This window comes from Pan troglodytes, chromosome 5, assembly GCF_028858775.2.
Source record: "Pan troglodytes isolate AG18354 chromosome 5, NHGRI_mPanTro3-v2.0_pri, whole genome shotgun sequence".
Lineage (NCBI taxonomy): Eukaryota > Metazoa > Chordata > Mammalia > Primates > Hominidae > Pan > Pan troglodytes.
The window spans coordinates 35,469,399-35,474,650 of NC_072403.2; the positions used below are offsets into that span (position 1 = coordinate 35,469,399).

At 58.2% G+C, this 5,252-nt stretch overlaps 1 long non-coding RNA gene across 1 annotated transcript; it reads left to right on the plus strand.

Moving 5' to 3' along the window:
- Positions 1-390: 390 nt before the first annotated feature.
- On the plus strand, positions 391-4,975 carry LOC104006769 (uncharacterized). Its single transcript, XR_010157953.1, has 4 exons — positions 391-996; positions 1,361-1,455; positions 2,464-2,898; positions 3,489-4,975. It is a non-coding gene; the product is annotated as an uncharacterized LOC104006769 (long non-coding RNA).
- Positions 4,976-5,252: the final 277 nt, after the last annotated feature.

The following is a 5,252-nucleotide window of genomic DNA, read 5'->3' on the forward strand; positions in this document are numbered from 1 at the left end:
GAGACATCTGGGTGCTGGCCCAGCTGCTGGCCAATGAGAGGCTTGCCAAGCATGGTACTCTCCAAGGTGACCTCTGCCCTCTCAGGTGACACAGTCCTCCCATGTGACATTAGCTCACAGTGGACAGCTACCCACGAGGCATCACACAGCCAGGACAGGGGATGGCCACACTGGCTGGGTAATTGTGACTTACAGACAAGGCACCTTCTGTCCCCTGCTCATTTTGAGCCTCCAGGGTATCCCCTGCTGAGAGTCCCACAGGAGCCTGTGACTGGCCAGGGACCCGACACCCCAAGTCAGATGCCTCTTGTCCCCATCAGCAAATGGGATCACAGCTGCCCTGTGACCACCTTCTGCATCCTGGTGTCACAACCTTCTGGCCCTGACCTTATGCAGGGGACTCTTACAACCCTGCTGGTCCTTCCACCTCCCAGCTGGCCACCCTCCCAACCACCCTCCCTGCCCATGGCTAGACCAAGCCCAAATGACAGCTTCTCTCTGTCCTGTGTCCCCTGCCCTGACCCCACATCCAGGAGAAGGCCACACACCCTCCAGCAGCCCTGGTCACCCCACCAGCTCCCACCTGTCCTCACTGCTTCAAAGGCAGGCCTGCCCTTCTGGAACCATGGCCCTGGAAGCCACTAAGCAGTGCCTCCAGCAAGGCCCCAGGGGCATTCCCACCCCTCCTCTCCTGGCCGAGACCACATGATGGGGTCACTGGATGGGACAGTGAAAGGCCTTGGGGTCTGGAAGCAACCACCACTGCCCAACTGCCACTGCCCAACCGCTACTGCCCAACTGCCACTGCCCAACTGCCACTGCCCAACTGCCACTGCCCAGCCTGATGGCTCCACATCTCAGGAGTAGGCTCTGATTCCTTGGGGCCCCAGGAGCCTCTCAGGAGTCTACATCCCAAGATGTTCTAACTTCCAGAGTCTCCAAGCCCATCAAGAGCAAGTTTTGCTAAAAGTGTTCTGAGAGCTTATGAAGCACATGGTGAGTGGTCAGTCCCTCAGCTCTTCCCCAGAGGCCCTGGGTCCCATGGGGTTAGCAGGGACAGGGGAAGCCTGGGGCTGGTGAGAGGCCAACTTCCAGCCAGGGCTTGATCTGGTTTTCAATGGATTCAAAGTTTGGCCTTCTTTTCCTTACCTGGAGGGGACAGAGGCACTGGGACCAGGCCAAGCTCTGGCTGAGCCAGGGCTAGGGGAAGTACATCCACTGGGGGCCCATGCCGTGGGGAGGTGTTGGGGCACAGCCACCACTGTTCTACCTCTTGGGGAAGGGTCTGCAGTGGGGTCTGGAATACAGAGGTTTTCACGGAAGCCCAGGGGACCCTGAACACTTCTATTCCTTCTATCAGGACAAGGAAGGGTTGTGCATCCGGCTTTCCACCTTAAACTGGTTTCTATGGTGCTTCATCGATGGGATAAGGATGCATAGGAGACCCCAGGCCAGGTACCTTCTTTCCCCACAGTGCTCAGCTCCCCCAGCCCAGGGGTCTGGCTTCCCCAGGAGGACCCAGCTCACCCCCACCCCACAGGAGGCACAGGCAGGTCTCTGCAGGGCACACAAGCCAGGACCTGTATGATGGGAGCATTACACACCAGACACCAGGGAATTCTGGGCAGACTGGGCCAGGACCCATCTTGGAAGAGCCAAAGGAGCCAGGGAAGCCACAAGCCCTCAGGAAGCCCCTTATTCTGGGAGCCACATTTCTGCTGAGATGAGTCCATCCCCATGAAGAGCTGCCGGACCTTGTCTGACCCAGCCTTATGGAAGATTGGGTGGGTCTCTTCCCAAGCAGAGGGAGCCTCAGGAAGTCCAGACTGAGGCTACAGTGGGCCCTGCTCAAGCCACCAGCCCCCAGGTTGGAAAGGCCAGGTCCTCCCACACCTGCTGTTCCCACAGACTTCCTTCATGCTCATCCTGTGGCTCTGGGATGTCTACCTCCTGGGAGGTGAGTGTGTGGTGACAACTATGGTATACATGGCCTTCACAGCCACAGAATTAAGTCCCTGGGTGGCCAATGGTGCCCAGAAGGAGCATGCAGGACAGACCCTGGGACCTATAGCCAGGACAGATTCCTGGCTTCTGGTGTGTGATGACCTGAGAGCAGCATCCACACTGTCCACATGGCTCTCTGCTCCAGCCCGGAGGTAGGGCCAGACCAGGCCTGGTGGGCTGGGCAGGGAGTGGACCCAGGTACCAAACCCACTCCTGACACAACCCAGATGAAAGGCAAGAGTGTGTTGAGCACTTCCCTGCCCAGGCCTTCCTCCAGCTGTGGTTTTCTGTGAACATCTGGACCCCTGGGGCAGCCACAGTAGGATCCAGCACCGCCCAGTGGTGGGTGCCTGGGGCAGGAACAAGGTACAGACACTGACTTTCCCACAGACCCCTCCCAGCCTCATAGTCACCCTGTCCCTAGAACACCCCCTGAAGCTGTTTCTGTTTGGCCTGCAGGAGTTCCTTCAGGACACACTGTCCTAGGCCTGGGCCCTGGAGGACATGGTGATGAGGCGCCCTGAGGCCTCCATGGGGGACCTGAGAAGCATGCACTGTGACCTGCACACCCAGGTGGGCTTCAGCACCAAGTCTCCTCCTGTGTCACCATGCGGGGCAGTAAATAGTGGGAAGTGCCCAGACCTCACCAGCCCTGCTCCCTGGGCCTTCCTCCAGCCCCTCCTCTCCCTCCTCCTCTAAGAAGCTTCTGAAACGAGGCTGCCTGAGCCTAGGGCAAACGCTGACCTTGGGTTTACTGGACATGCCTCAGAGACAATGAGACGTGAGCAAGACTCTTCCAAGCCCCTCCCCTGTACCCTCCTGCTCTCACTCCTGAAAGCCCCAGAAGGACACTGGAGGGGTCAGATCCATCTGTGCAAGCCCACAACCACACCTGTGAGTACCAGCAGCCCTGGAGAGCAGCAGGGGGCCTTCACTCCTGAGCACCCCTCCAAGGGCCTAAAATCAGTGTCAGAGACCCTAAGAGAATCTAGGGAGAGGGCATAGGTGAAACCCTGGCCCAGAGCCAGAATTGACTGCTCAGCCGAGTGTGGGAACAGTCCAGCCCTGGCATGGAGATCCCCCAGAGGAGTGGAGGGTGTCTCATCCACTGTGGAGATAAGCCCCCATATTGCGTGGCAAAGGGGCTAGGTAACAGTTAAGGCCCCATCCATCTGAGCTCTGAATCAAGGCTAAAGCCCAGGCTGAGCAGCCCTGGGGCAAGAGTGTGAGGCAGGAAGACTGAGTCAGCCTGAACCCTGGGGGCTGTCCCTGGAGTGACTTGAGCTTCCCTGACAGCTTCCCCACTCTAGGCTGCACACACACCTCGCTCTGGGAGTAGCAGCCTGCAGGAGTGTCCTCAGCATTAGACCAGGGGGACCACACGGGGACCCTGAGGACTGCAGGGACCCAGGTCTGTGGGGTCCAGCCTGGCAAAAGCAAGATGTTCTCAATGGAAAAGCTGACCAAATCTGCTTTCCTTTCAGCCAAACCTGAGCAAGCACCCCCACCACCCAGGCCTCTGCAGATATCCCCCAGCATTGAGACCCTCCCCAAGGGGATGGGCTGGTTCTCCCTGGCCCACAGCCCAGCTCCAGCAGCCCATGGGTATAACCCTCCTGAAACAGGAGCCTCATCCTCCCTCACCCTCACCTGGCTATGCTGTACCCAAGGCCAAAGCCCAGAGGCATAAGGGAGCTTCTGCAGAGCCCAGGACAGCAGGCTGCTCTCTGGGGGCCCTGGGGACTCAGAGTGTGGCCAGCCCATCCCCAGCTCAGGATAGACCACAGAGTGCTTGGTGATTCCTGCATTGGAACTCCCTCTCTAATCTCCCCATGGACCTGGACCTCAGAGGCCTGTGGTTTTCACAGTAGAGCTTGGAGCAGAGATGCTAGGCCCCTGTCACTTCCATATGTGCCCTGGCCACCTCTAAGATCATAGGACTGGCCTAGCCCCCAATACCAGACACTGCCCAGCCCCCTGATAGCCCAGAGGTAGGGCCAGAGACAACTCTCCTGCATGTGATGCCTACAGCTGATCACCCTTGGCAGACAGTGACCATCACGGCCCAGAAGGAGCCAGGGCAGCACTTGGCAAGCTGCCCCAAAGCCCCAGAGAGCTCCTTAGACATGGAAAGTCAATACTGATGGGGAAGCTGGACACTTGGAGGCCACTGGAGGGAGGGGTGAGCATGGTGTCCCCACAGCCCAGGCCACCCAGCATCATGCCCTGCATCCATGGTCCCAACCTGTAGGGCAGAACTCCCCTCTCAACGCACAATTCCTAGACCCAGAGGGCCCTAGCCCAGACTCAACCTGAGCCCTGAAAGGGAAGGGGCACCAGGGGTGCCTTGGGGCCTCCAGCAGCAGCCAAGATACACAGGAGATGGAGCCCCCTGTGGCCCTGGCCAGAACTAGTATTTGGCTTAAGGCGGAGCAAGCCCCCTTGGAGCACTGCGTACATACCCGGGGCCTATGTGTGCCTGGCAAGGCCAAGCTGATGATGTTACCAAGCTCAAAGTACCACTGGCCACCTTGGTGAGGGTGGGGCAGAAACACGTGGACCAGCCACCAACCTCATCCATTCAAGGAAGCAGAAATGCCCAGGCTCCTGCAGGATAAGTGGCCACCACCAGACCACCAATGGGGCAGAGTTCTGAGGCCCAAGCAGATGGCACTGGGGCCTGCTTCCAGGGTCCACAATCTGCTCCAGGACACAAGACTGAAGAAAACTAAGCAAATGAGAGTCCAGGAGGCTGGATCCCTCATCTGCCATTCTTGGCAGTTGCATTTTGTGGTCAGAAAAAGTCAGGAAACTTGGCGCTACTCACTGCAGGAGGCTCCAAGGTGGGACCAGAGCTTCCAGCTAGATTCAGCAATGCCTAAGAATGCCTCTTCTTGGGGAAAAGGACCCCTTCCTTGGCCTCAAAGCCCCCACTTATTTTGATTAAAGCACAATAAAGTCTTTGTTGTTATGTCCTGCCTGTTTTTGAGTTGCCCAGAGCTCTCTGCAGGAAGCCCTGGACATACTGGGGTGGATGGGAAATGAAGGTGGCACAGCCCAGACCCTGACCAGCCTCTCACAGCCTCCCCATCCCAAAGGCCGCAGCAGAGCCAAGCACCAGAAAGGCCAAGGTTCCCACACAACCGTGAGCCACACTGCACTGCAGCCTCCCACTCTCAGGCAGATGCCAGGGTTAAGACCATCCAGTAATTTCCTGTAATTCAAACTGCACCTGATAGGGACCCCCA